This window comes from Marmota flaviventris, chromosome 1 (genome assembly GCF_047511675.1).
Source record: "Marmota flaviventris isolate mMarFla1 chromosome 1, mMarFla1.hap1, whole genome shotgun sequence".
Classification (NCBI taxonomy): domain Eukaryota; kingdom Metazoa; phylum Chordata; class Mammalia; order Rodentia; family Sciuridae; genus Marmota; species Marmota flaviventris.
The window spans coordinates 33736732-33757030 of record NC_092498.1 but is presented as its reverse complement, the minus strand read 5'-3'; the positions used below and the strand labels follow the sequence as shown (position 1 = coordinate 33757030).

The window sequence follows — 20299 nt, the reverse complement described above, 5'->3', positions numbered from 1 at the left end:
GAGGAACCTCCCGATCTGGGACGCCTGAGGAATATGGACACCTGAGGAACTTCTGGATCCGGGGGCCTAAACATGGACACCTGAGGAATTTCCGGACCCTAGAGCCTAAATATGGATGTGCACCTGAGGCACTTCTGGATGCTATGGCCTAAACATGGATGTGCACCCAAGAGCTCCCGGATCCAGGGGCCTAAACATGGACACTTGAGGCACTTCCAGATCCTTGAGCCTAAACATGGACGTGACCCTGGAACTTCTGGGTCCTTGTGCCTATAAAGGGCAGGGCGTGACTCTCAGGAAGGACGTGGCCCATGAAGGAGAGCTGAGTATGGGGCCTGTTGGGGGGCAGACAGAGCTGTCACACTCTGAACTTAAATGTGTCAGTGGCCTCACTTCCTGGCCCTCCCCTGCGTGTCACTTCCTCCCCTTCCAGGCGGGGCCGGGAGGAAGTGAGACCAGGCGCAGGGGCCAGGCCACTGTCTTTCTCCTCACTTAGCCAGGCGCCCAGCCTGGCTGGGGATGGGGACGTCTTTTGACCCTAGCTGCCTCCTACATCCCTGCCCTAGGACCTCAGGGACCACAGGCGGGGAGTCCTTGATATGATTCTCCCCTGGCCGTTGACCCTCAGCCCCGGGGTCTGCCCAGGGAGAGCTCTGTCTCCCAGAGGGTCAGGGGGCCCCTGTGACCTGCTGCTCCTTACCCACCGTCATCCTGGGTGAGCAAAGGTCAGGACACCAGACACTACTTAGAGTGACATCTCCTGGATGGGCGGCTGGAGACTTTGCCACTGTCTCCAGGCCTCAGACACCGGATGATCCCTCCCAGAGACAGAAAATAACCCCACACTGCCCAAGACTTATTTTTAAGCTTTGGATTCTGAAATTTTCCTGCTGCCACCTTCTTTGTGAAGCCAGTTTTTCAACAGAGACAATATTCCAGGGGGAAAACAACAACAACAACATGGAGTCAATCAAACCAAGCTGACACATCTGGTCCTCCAAGAGAAATCTAGATTGGAGGGAGAACAGCTGTTCACAACTGGCAAAATAGTGAACTTCCCTTGTCCTTATTTTGTGTAAGCAAAATAAATAATCTGATATTAACTCATCAAATTATTTTTGATGAGTGCTTGGCTCATGGGAAAACTGATTCTGTTTTATGGAATGAAGTGTTACCTGATTTTAAAATTAAAAATGAAGCCAATTAGGATTGTTAAATTACACTGTCATAATTCTCTTCTTTGATAACAGAAATAAATAAACCTTTAAAAAAAGAAAATAGGAAAAAAGATTGATTCTACAGTGATTCACCAGCTAAAATGGGACAGAACAAGGAGGATGGAGGAAGAGCTTCCACTTTGTGACACTTACTATATTTCAGCTACTGTGCTAAACATGTCACATATTTGTGTCTCAATCTTTTTTTGTGTGGGGGGATACCTAGGATTGAACTCAGGGGCACTCAACCACTGAGCCACATCCCCAGCCCTATTTTGTATTTTATTTAGAGACAGGGTCTCACTGAGTTGCTTAGCTCCTCACTTTTGTGAGGCTGGCTTTGAACTTGCCATCCTCCTGACTCAGCTGCTGGGATTATAGGCTTGTGCCACCGTGCCTGGCTAATTTGTTCTTAATTCATTAGATTTTGTATTTTTTTTTATATCAATGAAGAAGTTAACCTTGATGACAAACTAGATAACTTGAACATTAAACTTGATCCTTACTACTTATTGTAAACAGTTGTGAACTAAACTCCCTGTATTGCTGTCATGTAAAGGAGTGAGAACCAGGAGAAATGACTATTTTATTTGACTTAGTGGTTAGACATAGTTTTGTTGCTGTGACTAAAATACCTGACAAGAACAACTTAGAGGAGGAAAATTTTACTTTGGGATCATGGTTTCAGAGATCTCAGTTCATGGTTGGTGAGGCTGAGTGTCACGGTCCAAGGGCATGGTGGAGGAAATCTTTCGGTCCTAGTAGCCAGAAAGCAGAGAGAAAAGGAAGAAGGGGATGCAGAGAAGATGCACCCTTCTAGAACACACCCCCTCCCCTGTGACCTACTTCCTCCAGTCATGCCCCGCCTGCCTATAGTTACCACCCAGTTGTCCCATTCAAATTATTAATCCATCAATGTACTAATCCATGATTAGGTTGCAACTCTCATAATCTAACCATTTCACCTCTAAATATTCTTGTGTTGTCTATCACATTAGCTTAATGGAGGACAACTCAGAACTAATCCATAACATTTGGTTTTGGCTTCTTAAACATAAGTTGCCACATTTGTTCTCTTCAACTTATGCCCTTATGGCATACGTTTTTATATCAATCGGTATAAATTAATGTTTGTTAGCTTGTAATCTGAAATGGCTACTCCCCATGTGACAGAAAATACTCCTAGATCTTGCAGGAAAGACCTGTTTACAGCAAGCAGCAAGCTTTACCAAGCCAATCTAGTAGTGATTAGCTTATGTTGATACCATTGCTCTCTCTCTGCTCTCATAGGTAACTTCAATCTGTCTTCAAAATAACCGAGAACATTGGAGAAGTTTCTGTCTTAATGTTCCTGTAGCATCATCCTTTGATGAAGACTTTTACATTTCATCCCAAACCTATGTAGTCTGGTGGTATGATGAGAAGGCAATTTGGAGACCAGAGAAAAAGAATACACATCAAACAAAAAAAATTCTATGCTGGCATTTGGAAGATAGGCAGCCAGGGTGTGAATCTCCTTTTTTGTTCTTGATGACCTGTGTGACATGAGACATTTTAGTTGTCATTTTTTTTTTTCATCTTTAAAATAAAGATCAACAGAGTCTGTCTCATGGGGTGAATGTGATAGTTCATACAGAAAAACATAGTGCGCAACACATAACAAGAGTTGAATAAATACTAGTTATTGTGATGAGACACTCTTCCCTCTGCCATATCTTGCTACTTGGGCAGAATCCCTCAAACTCTCTAGCTTCTGATTCTTCTCCAATCTGTAAAATGAAGAAAAAGACTCGACAAGAGAGTATATAAAAACTTTTTCAGCTCCAATTTTCTATGAATTCTTATCATTCTGTATATTCATAGCACAGATAGTTGGCACTCACCAAATACTCTCTATGCTCCTCTATGATTTTCAGCATTGTAGTTAGGTTGGGAGCTTATAACTAGCTCTAACCAATGGAAATGTGAATGTAAATAATATGCTACTCTGGGTCCAAGGTAGTGTGAGTTGAGCCAGTATGAATTGTGAATTCACCTCATATCCCCCCCACTTCTCTCTCTCTCATTGGTGAATCTGGAAGCAAATAATTTTGAAATAACATTTTGCATTACAGAAGCAGCCTGGATCTCTTTGCAATACCATTGGAAGAAAACTGCCTCACCTGCATTAGGCTTGTGATAAGAGCAAGAAATAATTCTTTGTACTATTAAACAAATGAGATTTTTAAAATTTGACTATCAGAGCAGCTGGTGGTTATTTACTCTGACTTTTATAGAACTTGAGTTCCTCCAAACCGCACTTTAAAACTTTTTATGCAGGCAAATTTTTTAAAAATGAAAATATAAAGAAAATTTTTGCAGAGAGAGGGGGGAGGAAAAGGAAAAATAATTAAAAATCAATGTATGGACTAAAGAACATGTGTGAAAACATGGAAGAAGCCAAGAAGCCAAACACAGCATTAGTTTATGTGAAGCTCCAGGCTTTTCTGGAAATTGCTAGATGCCACCCTCTATTCATCATTTTGCTTCCTGGTTTATTTTACTGCACACCCTGAAGGGCTCTATTTCTTAAGCCAGGAATTCCACTACCTGTTTTTACAGCACCTTACCATTTCTTCTGGTATGTCACCAGGCATTGTAAAATTCTTGAAGCATAATTAATTTCATTACAATTACACTAATTATAAGAAGAAAAACATTTCATACCAGAGGCATACAATATTTGACTCCACTGCCACACAGAATTATTATAAACACCAAAGTAAATACCAGAGGTTGAAAACTAAGATGTGCTGTGCAATATGGTAAGGTTTATGATTTGATGATGGAAGAAGCAGAATATTACAAAGGCATAAGTACTCTTGAAAGAGCCTGAATATCTGACATAGACAACCTATATTTTTAAAAGAGAGGGGACATGAAAGTCAAAATGCAAATTATGGCTAGAGATTTATATAGGACCTTATAAAAGTGGAGCCAGCTTTATTCTGCACAGTGTAGCCCATTTCCCTAATTATTACTATTATTTTTTTTTAAAGTTTTTAAGTACCTTGTGCAGTGGTGAACACTTGTTAATTCCAGCTCTTTGGGAGGCTAAGGCAGGAGGATCACAAAGTTCATGTCCAACCTGGGCAACTAAGGGAGATCTTGTCTCAAAATAAAATTTTAAAAAGGACCGGGGATGTACCTTACTGATAGAGCACTTTCCTAGCATGTGCAAAACCCTGAATTCAATCTCCTGTACCAGAAAAAAAAAACATTCAATTAATTAAAAAGTTACTTAGCTTAATATATCAAGAAAAAAAGCACCTTCTCAAAATAACTGAAATTGTAATATCAGCGAGAATGTGTTTCTCAGCAGTTACATATGTACACATCTCTGAATAGTTAGGAAAACAGATTCCTTGAGTTTGTAGCCTTGTTTTCTTTGTGGGGGGTGGGTGGGTAACAGGGATTGAATTTAGGGGAACTTGATCACTGAGCCACATCCCCCACCCTATTTTGGGTCTCATTGAGTTGTTTAACACACCTCACTTTTGCTGAATCTGGTTTTGAACTCGTGATCCTCCACCTCAGTCTCCCAAGCTGCTGAGATTACTGGCATACGCCACTGCGCCAAGTTGTATCCTTGTTTTTTAATAAGAAACTGAGTTTGGTAAATAGATATGGATGTCGTTCTATTAATAATGATTGATTTAAATGTGAAATTTTACAAATAAATAAATGCCAGTGATTCTGTTGGCATCTCTGTGTCTGAGATGGATTTATCCAAACCACTTATGAGTCAAATGACATGGTAGAACAGGGATCATTGCAGCATAACAAACAAGATAGCTGAAAATCTCAGAGGATGGCTATTGACTTAATCCAAACAAATTATCTCCTGCTTCCATCGGCTGTTGCCAAGTCTCAGCAAAGTGCTAAGAATAAATAAAGCACAAGAGCGGAAAAGGGTCTGCTTGGCTTTCTGTTTGTGATTGTTCAAGCAGATGAATGTTAGAACGGTGAGCCCATCTCCGCCAACTGCATGGAAGCCATCAGATCATTGACGTCAATGCTATGAAAGCTGTCGTGCCTCACAAGATAAAAGGGAAAAGTACACGGTGTAATGAGCATGAGGCTTGAAGCAATGAATCAGGCCACTGGGGCAGAATGAGGCTTCCCTAGATAACAATCTCCATCCAATGATGCCTTCCTTGGACCCTAGAGAGTGTGTTTTCTCAAAGGGGCGATCACTTGAGAACTTAGTAGATGATACGAAGAGACACTTAGCAGTATCACAACACATCAAAAAAGCAATGATGCACAAATCTTCTGAGCCTTTGTGCTAAGAATATTCTGTAATTCACAGGTGGCGCGCTTCTCCAAAGTCTGGCTAACAGTTGGCTATTTCATCCCAATTTCAAGCTATATGCTGAACCTATTATGATAGAGGAGAGGAAAAAAAAAAGAAGAAGCAACAATCTTTACAGTTATCAGTGACTGTAGATTAGACATTAACTGTCCACTAAATGAAGGCTATAATATTGGTACACTGAGTAGCATTTTTGCTCTTCACTTAATGTTTTGCAACCAGTGAAGGAATCACCATCAAGAGGGGTAGAGAAAAGGGGAAGGGGTGAGCAGAATGAAGTGTGAGTTGGGGGATTAGAGGAAGGAGGAAGTGCACAAAGGAAATCAACAGTGCTGGGAGCACCAGAGGTTGCATTTCAATAATTCAGGCTTCTGTTGACCACAGACTCTGTGAGTGGAACAGTGAAGCCTTGTCAGCAAATTGGACTTCCCTCTCCTACACACACACACACACACACACACACGCACACACTCCTGAAATATATTTAAAATGTGTCTCTGTTCCATTTATAAAAACTCAATCTTTTCAAGCCAGAAAAAGATTCTCAACACAGCCTAAGACCCCAGGTATGTTCACTATCAGGTATGAGCACACTGCTTGATAGATACTTGGACATAAATTCTGTGATGGCTGGGCAGAGCTCAGTGACATTCCTATTTGGCTCAACAGGCTTAGGATTTATTTATTTTCATTAATTCTGAAGTCCATAGTTTTTTTCCAGATTTAATTTCCTTCTTGCTGAATAAAACTGTTTTTTGAGTCTAAATATTAATTTACAAGCAGCATTAGTTTTCTACTAGCATATTTCATTCTTCTGCAGGCAAATAACTGGTGTCCACTATTATTTAAAAGACTATGCTTTCCTCCATTTATTTATTTTTTTAAAAACATTTGTCAAAAGTCAATCAACTATAAATGTGAGGTTTTATTTTTGGACTCTTACTTCTATATATCATCCTTACAACAGTACCATACTGTCTTGATTACTCTAACTTGACACTAAGTTGTGAAGTTGAGAAGACTAGAGTCCTCCAAGTTTGTTCTTTTTCAAGATAATTTCATTCTGGTATCCTTGAATTCTGGTATGAATTTTAGGTTCAGCTTGTAGATTTCTGCAAAGAAACGAGGTGGGAAATTGAAAGGGAGGGCAATGGATCTGTAAATCAGTTCAGGAAGTATTGCCATTTTGCCAATATCAAGCGTTGTATATCTCTTATTTTAGTCTTCATTATTTCCAACAACATTTTGTAGATTTCAGAATAGTTTGTTTTGCCAATTTTGTTCATTTTTTTCCAGACCAAATTTTTATTTCACTGATGTTTCTCTATTTTAACCTCTATTTTATTCATTTCTGCTATAGTATTTATTGTTTCCTTTTTTATTTTTTTTGCTTCAGGTTTTTAAATTTTAACTCCTCAGTGTCTTGGAGTGGAAAGTAAGGTTGTTGATTTCTGATATATCTTATTTATTAATATAGGCTTTCACTGCATCCCATAAGTTTTGGTAGGCTGTACTTTAATTTTCATTTGTCTGAAAATTCTAATTTTAAAGTTTCTCTTTAATTCATTGGTTTTTTTGAGAGTATGTTGTTTTACTTCCACTTATTTGTGGATTGTATACATTTCTTTTTGATGCTGCTTTCTATTTACATCATAGTTGGAGAACATACTTTGTATGATAGCAATTGTTTTGAATTTAATAAGACTTGTTTTATGGTGTAGCATATGGTCTATCCTTAGGAATGTTCCATGTGAACATGAGAAAAATATATGTTCTTCTATTGTTGCATAGTGTTTACAGATGCCTAGCAGGTCTAGTTAGTATATAGCAAGCATTTAAATTTTATGTGACCTCACTGATCTTCTGTCTAAAATTGTGAATGCCAAATCATTAAATTCCTTAAGCAAATTTCAAGTTAAGACTTTTCTAACATCTACTTATATATATTATTCAGATCCTGGTCTTTCTCTGAAGTTAGTAGTTGCCTAAAATTGGGCTATTATTTTACCAAAATGAGAAAGAAAACATAAGCTATCCTTTTCATAATCCAGTCTTGTGAATGAAAAAGAAGAAAAGCCCAAACTTGTATTTTAAGAAAGCTGATTTTCAGCAGCAAATGCAGTAGAAGGCAAGAAATAATTAAAATTGGAGCTGAAATCAATGAAATCGAAACAAACAAAAAAAAAAAAACAATTTTAAAAAATTGGCAAAACTAAAAGCTGCCTCTTTGAAAAAATAAATAAGATTGACAGACCCTTAGCCATGCTAATGAAGAGAAGAATAGAGAACCCAAATTACTAGCATATGGGATGAAAAAGGCAATATCACAACAGACACTACAGAAATACAGAAGATAATTAGAAATTACTTTGAAATCTTATACGCTAATAAAATAGAAGATAGTGAAGGCATCGATAAATTTCTTAAGTCATATGATCTGCCCAGATTGAGTCAGGAAGATATACACAACTTAAACAGACCAATATCAAGCGAGGAAATAGAAGAAGCCATCAAAAGATTACCAACCAAGAAAAGCCCAAGACCAGATGGACATACAGCCAAGTTTTACAAGACCTTTAAAGAAGAACTAATTCCAATATTCTACAATCTATTTCAGGAAATAGAAAAAGAGGGAGTACTTCCAAATTCATTCTACGAGGCCAATATCACCCTGATTCCAAAACTAGACAAAGCCACCTCAAAGAAATAAAACTTCAGACCAATATCTCTACAGAATATAGATGCAAAAATCCTCAATAAAATTCTGGCAAATTGGATACAAAAACATATCAAAAAGATCGTGCAGCATGATCAAGTGGGATTCATCCTCGGGATGCAAGGTTGGTTCAACATATGGAAATCAATAAATGTAATTCATCACATCAATAGACTTAAAGATAAGAACCATATGATCATTTTGATAGATGCAGAAAAAGCATTTGACAAAATACAGCACCACTTTATGTTCAAAACACTAGAAAAACTAGGAGTAACAAGAACTTACCTCAACATTGTAAAAGCTGTCTACGCTAAGCCTCAGGACAGCATCATTCTAAACTGAGAAAAACTGAAGGCATTCCCTTTAAAATCTGGAACAAGACAGGGATGCCCTCTCTCACTACTTCTATTCAACATAGTTCTTGAAACACTGGCCCAAGCAATTAGATAGATGAAAAAAATTAAAGGAATAACTATATGAAAAGAAGAACTTAAACTAGCACTATTTGCTGATGATATGATTCTATACCTAGAAGACCCAAAAAACTCTACCTAGAAACTTCTAGAACTAGTAGACGAATTCAGCAAAGTGGCAAGATATAAAATCAACAGCCATAAATCAAAAGCATTTCTGTGTTAGAGTCTGTAAACAAGTCAAAATAACACCTGGCATTTTGCCAGGGGAATGTTAAAGTTCGTAAACAAGTCTGGATGGTGCCTGGCAAAATGCCAGAGGGAGTGGTTTGAGAAGTAACAAAAGCGAGCCATTAAGTGTGGAGATTCCTTATTGGTTGACTGATGTATCTAGTTTATGCTAATTAGATAAGCTGTGTGGAATGTATAAATACTGCTCCTGTCCTGGAATAAACGGCTCCTACTCCTGCTGTATCAACGTACACAAGTTATTCGTCACCCCCCGGTTATTTTGCCCAGCCAGCCGGCCCAGCCAGCCGGACTGCGGCATTTCTGTTTATCAATGACAAATCCTCTGAAAAGGAAATGAGAAAAACTACTCCATTCACAATATCCTCAAAAAATATATATATAAATAAATAAAATACTTGGGAATCAACCTAACAAAAGAGGTAAAAGATCTTTACAATGAAAACTATAGAACCCTAAAGAGAGAAATAGAAGAAGACCTTAGAAGATGTAAAGTTCTACCTTGCTCATGGATAGGCAGAATTAATATTATTAAAATGACCATACTACCAAAAGCACTATACAGGTTCAATGCAATTCTGATCAAAATCCCAATGGAATTCCTCATAGAAATAGAAAAAACAATCATGAAATTCATCTGGAAAAATAAGAGACCCAGAATAGCTAAAGCAATTCTAAGCAGGAAGAGTAAAACAGGTGGTATCACTATACAAGACCTTAAACTATACTACAGAGCAATAGTAACAAAACCAGCATGATACTGGCACCCAAACAGGCTAGTAGACCAATGGTACAGAATAGAGGACACAGAGACTAATCCACAAAATTACAACTATCTTATATTAGACAAAGATGCCAAAACCATGCACTGGAGAAAGGATAGCATCTTCAACAAATGGTGCTGGGAAAACTGGAAATCCATATGCAACAAAATGAAATTGAATCTCTATCTCTCACCATGCACAAAAGTTAACTCAAAATGGATCAAGGATCTAAGGATTAAATCAGAGACTCTGCATCTAATAGAAGAAAAAGTAGGCCCTAATTTTCATCACGTGGGGCTAGGCCCCAACTTCCTTAATAAGACACCTATAGCACAAGAATTAAAACTAAGAATCAACACATGGGATGGATTCAAGCTAAAAAGTTTTTTCTCAGCAAAAGAAATAATATGTGAGGTGAATAGAGAGCCTACATCCTGGGAATAAATTTTTACCCCTCACCCATCAGATAAAACTCTAATCTCTAGGATGTATAAAGAGCTAAACAAGATAAGCACCAAAAACCCCAAATAATCTAATCAATAAATGGTCCAAGGACACTTCTCAGAAGAGGATATACAATCAATCAACAAATACACGAAAAAATGCTCATCATCTCTAGCAATCAGAGAAATGCAAATTAAAACTACTCTAAGATACCATCTCATTCCAGTAAGAGTGGCAGCCTTTATGAAGACAAACAACAACAAGTTCTGGCGAAGATGTGGGGGAAAAGGTACACTCATATACTACTGGTGGGACTGCAAATTGGTGCAGCCAATTTGGAAAGCATTATGGAGATTCCTTGGAAAACTGGTAATGGAACCACCATTTGACCCAGCTATTCCTCTTCTCGGACTATACCCAAAGGACCTAAAAACAGCATATTACATGGACATAGCCACATCAATGTTTATAGCAGCACAATTCACAATAGCTAAACTGTGGAGCCAAACTAGATGTCCTTCAGTGGATGAATGGATAAAAAAATGTGGCATTTATACACAATGGAATGTTACTCAGCAATAAAAAATAAGATCATGGCATTTGCGGGGAAATGGATGCCATTACAGAAGATTATGCTAAGTGAAGTTAGCCAATCCCAAAAAACAGAGGCCGAATGTCTTCTCTGATATAAGGGGGGTGTGACTCAAAATGGAGTTGGGAGGGAGAGCAAAGGAGGAAGATTACTTCTAGATAGGGAATAGGGGTGGGCCGGAAAGGGAGGGAGAAGGGGAATAGCATGGATGGTAAAAGGAAACCCTCATCATTATACAAAATACATGTATGAAGATGTGGAAAAAAATTTAAAAGTTAAAAAAAAAGAAAGCTGATTGTTGCTTCAACCATCCTTAGACCCTCAAGATCAAGCATTATTTGAAAAGTTTGCTTGTGTACATAGGAATCCAGAATTCAGAATCTGGGAAGAGGATCAAACACATTACCCCTGACAAACATTGCCACACAGAAATCTGGTGGTCTTCTGGAGAAGGAGCCTCCACTTTTCCCACCTAAAGTGACTTCATTAATTAGACTAAGGTATAGCCACACCTAAGTAAAGGACTAGAGCAAACTTTTCACCACAAATGTAACTTTCAAAAATTTACTTCTTCTATGTCTCATGTGTCAGTGGAATCCTGAAAGGATTTTGGTTTTTGTCTTCTAAAAAAACAAAACAAAACAAAACAAACAAAAAATCTACATGTATATTAAACAACAAATTTTTTTGCTTATTGTTAATCCAGACTGCAAATGATTTATTAGCAGCAAATTTTATGAACTAATACAATTTGTTATCAGGACTTTAAGGCTACCAATAACCAAGATTGAGTAAGAATCTAGTCCCTTAGAACACAGAACTTTGGGTTGCTTAATATTGTGTATGACATTAGCAATATTAAAATCCTGGTGGTAAGTTTCACCCATTCAAGTTAAATGTGATAACCACCTGACTTTTGCCTTGAGAGTAACATATGGCTCAGAACTTTTGTCCAAGGATCTCTATGATGTCACCAATGGTCAAATTACATTAAAATTTTGGCAAATGGTCTTTGCCTGCTGGTCAACACATATTGTTTAAAAGCTCTGGTCAACTACCTGGTTTCCAAACTGTCTGCCAAGGCAAACCAGATTACTGCAAGAAATTTGCAAGGTTGCTGCAGGATATTTAAAATTTTCTAGGAAAACAGAGACATCACTGTGATACCATATAAACTATTTTACTACTAAGTTGGATCTAAATGTTTAATAAACAGAACTGTTAGGAATTTCTTTTGGCTCAGGAACACCATGAAAAAAAAAACTCACTGAAACATTGTTATCTCAGAAGGCTTTTCTTGGAAAGTTTTTTTCTTCATCATTTTCTGTATTATATTTAAATTTCTATTTTATTGAAACATAATATAAGGAAAATATGAAAAACCTAAGTGTACGGAGACCAGTTCTTTACTGTGGAGCCACCCACGTGATCATTCACCAGGTAAAATTACAGAACTTACTCCAGAAGTCCCCAAACTCACTTCCATCCTTCATGCACTTATGTCAACCAGTTTTGACTGGTTTTGATATTGAGAAGAACAGAATTATATAAAAGTGTACAGCTTGGGGCTTAGTTTCTTTCGCAGTGTCTCTTCTTGTCAAATAGATAAGGTGTTTTGGGGATGAAGCATGTAAAATTGTCTGAATCCTTCTTCATAGCTTCAGCACAAATTACTGTCAAGGAACCAGGTTCCATCAAGCGCATTCACATGGATGCACATTCACGTCTCACAAAGGCAATGTGGGAAGTATCCCCATCATCCTTACCTCACTTTCAAGGTAACGGAACTGAGGCAGAGGGGAACTTATAGCCAGCTATGAGTGGAGGTAGAACAGAATTTCATACTCCCTCCTCTGAAGCTAGACCCCCCTACCAGATAGCAAAGAATACGTTCAGGTTCTGCCTCCTCAATGAAAACAAAACAAACAAACAAACAAATCAGGCTGGTCTTCTATGGCCTAGTGTGATGCCCCGTGATTTCACCTATTGGTTTAGAAAATGTATCTTGCCTCCATGGCTAAGAGGGGACACTTCTTGTGGAATCTCCTTTGACTTGTACTGATGGAGAGCAAAGTTTAGGAAACCTTGACTTCTGAGTATGTTTGTTTGTTTGTTTTTTCCAGCCTCCTGTAGTCTGATGTTCCATGGCTCTCAAAAGCAAAAAAAAAAAAAAAGCACCATAGACCCATGTCCTTAAGGTACTGCCCTTGTTAACTTCCTTCATTCCTTCTCTCCATCCTCCCTTCCTGTCTTCCACTAAGTGCTTATTGAAAGCCCACTATTTTGGGTACTTATTAATCAGTACCTCTGACTAGCAAAGTAGGGTCATTTGTAAACAAAAAAATCCCAAGTGCAATAAGTATTAAATGCTTTTGAAGTGAACCTGGCCCCAATTAAGGGATAAATGTTTGATCAATAAATCAATGTGTAGGTGAATGGTTAAACATAGAGATGAACTGATTGGCCTTTAAGATTGTAACTCTGAGGTTCTTACCATAGCAGGGTAACTGCTCCTTTCTTCCGATTCCTGCTCTCTAGTCCTATATTGATGTGAGTGAAAAAATGTTGAGGAAGAATTAGGCTCAATCTGTCAGTCAAAAAACTTCATAAGAAAATCAATTAAGTAGCTCAAAATCATTTCTGTACTTTCAGGGAAAAAAAGAAAGCAGCTGTCTGATGATATTTTTAATTGAATTCAGAAGCTATTACCTACGAGAACCTTTAATTTATTCTTACCCAGTCAATCGAAAACAATTTAAGCAAAGCAGAATCTGTTTTCTTCTAACTTGCAACTGAGCTGAAGGCTGTCATGCCAATTTCCACCCAGTGTGAATTTCAGCAGCTGAATGATAAACACAAGTAAAAGAAACCCTTTTCCAGAATGCCAGCAGGACTGTTTTAACCTAGCTTATGCTACTAGGCAACAATCTAAGAAAACCAATATTCTGTTGCTAATTACCCATCTAAAAGGTAGAGAGGAAATTAGAGGGAAAAAAAAGCAATCTTCTCAATAATTCCCCCATTACCCCTATCCTGAATCCTCCCTTACCAAGGAAAGGGTGAACAGAGAAGTTTCTGAGGATCCCAGTATTCATTCAAGTGGGAAGAGATTGCCTCCCTAAAGGAATGGGCTTAGCAATTCCATGCAAAAATTTTACCTCCATATAGTTATTTACAAATGCACACTAGGGGGTTAAAGTGACAGAGGAAGTGGGAAGTGGTGGGATTGCAACCCCAAACTGCTGTCAGTAGGGCAAGCCACAGGGCAACCTGGTCTCTCCTGGTCATTCATTCATTATAGGTGAACAAAGCAGAAAAGTTTACAGTCTGATGTGGAGGTCAGATGGGAAATAAGAAAACAAATGAACAAGATGATCAAAAATAATTGCACCTTAAAGAAAATTCCTGAGAGGACCTGACAGAGAGTATCTAGAGAAGTTGTATTATCAGGGAAGTTAGGAAAGGACTCCCAGAGAGCTCTTCTGGTGTAAGTTTTACATGGCTGTAAATGTTCTCTGCGCCCCATTTACAATGGGCCTAACCACTGACCTGTTGTACAGGCTAATTCAGACTCCCGCCATCTAGAAACTTTTCTAGTCAACTCACGAAGAGTCCATGGAAAGGAAAGGAGGGTAAGGAAATGAGATCAAAGCTTAACACAATGACAGAGATGAGCCAACACAAAAGTAAAAGGAGAAAATGTACTTCCCCCTCTGTGACCATAAGGTAGATGATAGAGAAGCTGAGAACAGCAAGAACATTAAAGAACAAATGGACTTCAAAAATCCAAAGCTTCCACTAATCAAAGACACTGTTTAAGAATTGAAATAGTAAACTACAGACAGGACAAAATATTCAATATATGTCCAAAATACTGCACACACATATACCTATATACATACACATAAGTATGTATGTGAGTATATATATATATATATATATATATATATATATATATATATATATATATATATTTGTGTGAATGTGTGTTTACAAACAGCAAATGGTATAACTTATGATGGGTCAGCATAATTATGTTTTGATTTTACAATGGTACAAATATGATATGCATTCAGTAGAGGCCATACGTCATAGTTTGAATTTTGATAATTTCTCTGGCTGGAAATATGTAGTTCAACATACACTCAATGCTGGGCAGTTGTGGCCAGCCACAGCTCCCAGGCAGCCACAGAATCACCAGGGGAACAACCGATACTGTACATTGTACTGTGTGGATAAGCTATGATGTTTGGTAGATTAAATGATTAAATGTATTTTAATTTACAATTTTTTCAACTTATGATAGATTTATCTGAATGTATCCCCTAGAAGGAGCACACTTTATTGTTTGTAAATAACAATAAAGTTGATTTGAACTCAGTAAAGTTGATTTTTTGACACTGATTTCTTTCAAGAAGTAATCTTGATGTTTGCTCATAGTACTTGTGTATGAGGTGTTCCTGAGATCAATTCACAAGATTTAAGATTAGAAAGCTAGACAGACATATAGCTAGTGTAATAACCATGGCCCTTAAATACTCTCTGATGTAGTTTTGCCAAGTTTACCATACCAGTGTTGAGGAATGCTGCCGCAGTCTGGCTGGGCACAAATCACTAGCCACTGAAGCAGGAACAAACTTTATTTTTAAACTGTAGGAAAACACTTCACACAGCTCCCGGGAAATCGTACTGAAGGCCACGAGGCTTGTCCAGGAACCCCCAGCCGGAAATATCTCTCCCGGAAATCCCTCCTCCTGCACTTCCCCAACCAATGGGAACTCTCGGGGAATCCCCGGAAATCCCCACGAGAACTCCAAAATAGTGCGAGAACTCAAAAGTTGCGGCAGAGGCGGATAGTAATGCCTCGCCTGTCAATCAATACTGTTGGCAAAATGCCAGGGGCCATACAGACTCAGCCATGGCTCTCAGCAGAATGCTCTGTGAAAAAGATGCTTTTATGGTTCAGTAGATTATAGAAACACTGAATATTCTATCTATAGATTTCACATTATACCTAAATAGAAACATGGTTATAAAATTCGTGCAGTAAATAATTTCATTTTTGCTGGCCTACTTTATTTGAGCAAAGAATAGCCAATGGGGCACATTTAGAGAAATGCTGAATTATAGTTCATGAATGCAAATCTGGAAGGCAGTTTCTAACTTAATTCTTTTTCAAGTTTTTAATTCTATATGTGTCTGTATGTATTTTAAATTTTAAATCTCAAAGAGTGGTTTAATATGTCATATTTTCCACATGTGTTTGAGCATGGTATTCTTTTCCCAGCTGCATCTTTTAAAATTGGTTTTTATTCCATTTTCTTCCAGGAACAGTTCCTAGAGATCTTCCAAAGAATTTGGACCATGACCTTATCCTTATAAGGATAAGGTCAAATGGCAAAAACAGAATTGTCAGTTTTCAACAGACTCAAACTAGTTTAAAAGAAATGAACAATAATATAGAATTTCAATTCACTAAGTTCTTGACAGTCAAGATTGATGAGACATAACATTATGGGACTTAAAAAAATCTATTAGTTCAGTGTATATGTCCTGTGGAGGATGGGTAAGATCAGGTATTGGAGTTTTCATTCACTGAGAATAAACTCCACCAAATGTATATTGTTGCTGCATCAAAAACCAGTTCAACCCTAGTCTATACTGTTGAGAGAACGGTTTCAAGTATAATAAAAGAAACATTGTAGCTAAGTATTACTGTAAACATATATAAGATAATGAAAGCTCTGAGAATGATGTTAACAAATGGGGTGCAAAATCTGAGGAAAAGAATACTCAGGCATTAATGTCATTGGCTTCCAAAAATGTGGGGAAATTTCATGGAATTTCATTTAGGCATCTCAATTGCCAGCTTCTAGTCTCATTTTTAAAAATCTCTTGTTGTACCTAACCAGGGATGTCTTAATCAAAGGATAAATATGTTCATAAAACCTAGAACTGGTAGGAGGATCAGGTTCAGTAAAGATAGAAGAGGCTCTGGGACAAGAGTGCCTGAAGACACCAACTGGTCCCCACACCCCTGCCACTGTCCATAATGATGACCCCATGGCTCTTGCAGTAGCAGCACTCACTCAAGATTTGAAACCTCATCATAGAATACTTAATGAGTTGAATCTAAATCAAATATCTGGCTTTGGTTTTAAAAGGAGAGAGAGAGAGAGAGAGAGAGAGAGAGAGAGAGAGAGAGAGAGAGAGAGAGAAACATCTTTTGTGCACCTCTTCCTCCAAGACAAAATACAATGGGGTGTTCCCCAAAGGGAAATTCTTCCTCCAAGACAAAATACAATGGGGTGTTCCCCAAAGGGAAATTGGGGTCTTGATTGAGATAGCATAACTACTAAATGTCAAGTGAAGAAATTAGAAGGGGTTAGTTTTATTTTAACTCCTTCTAGAGGAAGATAAAGACAGTGTCTTAGCATAAAGAACTTAGTTTTTCCTGCACCAAAAGGAAATAAAACCCTTTATTAGAGGGAGAACACTGGATCACCTGAAGTAGCCTGGCAAGAATGAGATGGCATTTGGTTGAGGAGGCTGTAAGCATGTCCCCAATTAGAGAAGTTTATAATAAATGAATTCTAATCCAGATTCTTCATCAGTGTTGGAAAGGCAACAATTTTTCAGACTCATTCAGTGACAACTCTGAAGTCTATAGTGGGCAAGTAAGGAGATTTGCACCTTAGAGGTTATCTATAACAGTACAATTTTATCAACATGGAAACTGAGACCTAGACAGACAAAAATGATTCCCCTCACCCTCCCACAGGCTCTCAGTGAGTATCGAGAGAAGTTACAAGACCCAGATGTCTATGTTCCCAGTCCATCTTTTTTTCACTGAGAAAATGCATTTCATAATAGAAATATAAAACCTACTGAAATCCTCCAATCTGCCCATTGTTGTTAACAAAGCTAACAACACAGGAAATGTAGTCATGTTGGGAGGGGAAGGTTGAAGGGGAGGCGAAGATAATATGAACATTCATTCAAACCTGATTTACTGTTTTGATATGACCTCTAATTTACCAACATGCCCTTGACCTTTCTGGTAATTAAAATTTTGGTGTTAAAGGAAAAGTAATATCTCTCCACTAGCAGTACCTCAGGAAAATGTCACCATGAAGGTGCAATGTTTTTCATCTGCTTAGCAAACTTTTTGACTGATGAAAAATCAATACTTCACCAATTCTTATCGCAGGTGTTGTTTGTCTCATGTCTCCTACGTCCGGATACAACCATTTAAACACAACCTTAATGAGAAAAATAACCTATGGCTGATCTGGAAATGCCTTAAATGGATTTGTAACTGAAAAGATGTTTGTTTCTTAAAGGACAAATCCATTATTTGTTGCCACTTTTTCCAAGGTTCCTGGAGAAATTAGCTTAATTATTTCTTTGGTTGCCAGAACACAGCAAATCTTCCTTTCTTGAGAAAGAAGGGCAAATGCTATTGTTCATTGGTTTCAAGAAATCCCTTCATAAATCAGAATACTGAAATGGCTAGATTAAATCATTAGACACCCTTTTTTGAAAGACATAGAATATTAATTCTTCCTCATCAATGTAGAGGCAGAATTAAAATAAGAGTTTCCTTAGAGGCTGTGTCTAAGGAATACGAAGACAAAATGTGAAAATCTCAGTCATTCAGAGACCTCATAAATAGGTCTAATAGCTGAAGCCTCCTATCTCCTTTCAAATTGATGTTGAGCATAGATTCTCTAACTGCATCCTAAAATACAGTGTCCATTAGCAGCCAGGGAAAGGTTAGAAATGACTCAGAAGCAATTATTTAAAAGAAAATCAAAAGAAAAATAAGAAAGAACATTAATGGATTGGGGGGTGGGGGGTCTATCCTTCTCTCTTTGCCATATCTATTGTGAAAACAAAGACCGCTCTCAGCAATTAGAGTGTTGACATTCCAGAACATGTTGACATCACTGTGAAGGGATGCTTAGTTATTGTGAAGGACCCTAGAAGAACCCTCTGGAAGGACTTCAATAACATCAGACTTGAACTCAGTCTCCTAGGGAAGAAAAAGAAGAGGCTCTGGTTGATAAATAACAGGGCAAGAGAGAAGACGTGTCTGCAGTTCACACTATCTGTAGTCATGTGCAGATAAGCTGGGCTTCCTTACAAGACAAGGTCTGTGTGCACTCTTGTCCCCATCAATGTCATTATTCAAGAAATGGGTCTCTTGTTGAAGTCTAAAATTCCTTGAGTGAAAAAAATACATCTGCAAGGTTCAGATGAGGAGAGGTGTTGCTTGTTCATTATCTCAAGCCCAGAAAGATGTGTTAATCCTTGAAAGAAATTATATTGAACTTGTTTCAAATTCAGCTGCTTTGATTTAGCAAGCCACAACAGTTAAAAACAAGGATATCAAAAAATTTTTGGCTGGCATCTATGTTTCTGAAAAAGGAACAGTTCAGCAGGCTGATGAATAAGATCTGAGTTACCCAGCTATAGAAACAAGAACCCAGATTATAAGATCAATTTGTGGTATTTGAATGATACAATAAAAGACTTCTATTGGAAAAAAAATGTCATCCAAAAATTAGAGTCTCTCATTTCTACTACTATTGCCCCCACTTATAGTCTCTGGGATCTCTAAGAGCTATTGGACAGTTTGCTGTACTGGAGTGTGACTGCCCCACCCTCTCAGAGCACCAGTTCTTTCATTTGACAGTTTATAGTCATTTTAAGTGACAACCTGTTTACCACCTTACAATTCCACAGGTAAGAGCTAGCCCTGTTCGTCCTTGGTTAACTCTATTTTCTTTAAATGGAGTGCACACTGGGCAAGTGTCTGTGCAGGCTTTTGAGCAACCAACTTCTTTCTCATTTGCATTTATTCACCTTGGAATATTGACCATGATCTTTCTTTTTACATTCCTGATATTTTAGAAGGGAAATACTCACATTTAACCAATAGTGGAAACCATCAGGGAGGAACATTGTTTGCAAGACACTTTTAAAATAATGAAATGGCAAGTTTCCCCCATCACAGCTACAATATCCTGTGGAATCAGTAGAGTTTTTTGAAAAACTAACAATCAGTTTGACTTAGAACAATTCTTTGGGATGAGGGCTTAAGGTAGCAAGCTTTTGTTCTTAAAATATAGAATAGTGGTTTTCTTACATCAAGATCCAGGTAGATCTGAAACAAAAGTTTAGCAAAAACAAACAAACAAAAAACAAACAAAAAAACCCTCACTTATCACAGGCATGCTTTTTCCCACTTTTATTTCCTTTTCATGTTATTTGTGACCCATTAAACTTATGTGATGACCCTGCGATTACTTTTAACCTACAGTCTAAAAAGCATGTTCTAAAATGTGGAGAAATTCTCTCCTAATCTGGAGTCATTTAAAGCCATATTTTAAGAAGTCTACAGTTAGGCTGCACATCAGATCCACCTTAGGAACCATTGCTCTAGTCTAGAACACTAATAAGAAAACTATAAGTTCTTTTATGGAAATACACTGTTTGAAAGAATCTCTCTTTGTAAAGTTACTTTACATAATATGAATTTGTC

At 37.8% G+C, this 20299-nt stretch overlaps 1 pseudogene; it reads left to right on the top strand.

Moving 5' to 3' along the window:
- The first annotated feature begins 235 nt into the window (after positions 1 to 235).
- On the top strand, positions 236 to 19208 carry LOC114106056 (large ribosomal subunit protein uL6-like; annotated as a pseudogene).
- Positions 19209 to 20299: the final 1091 nt, after the last annotated feature.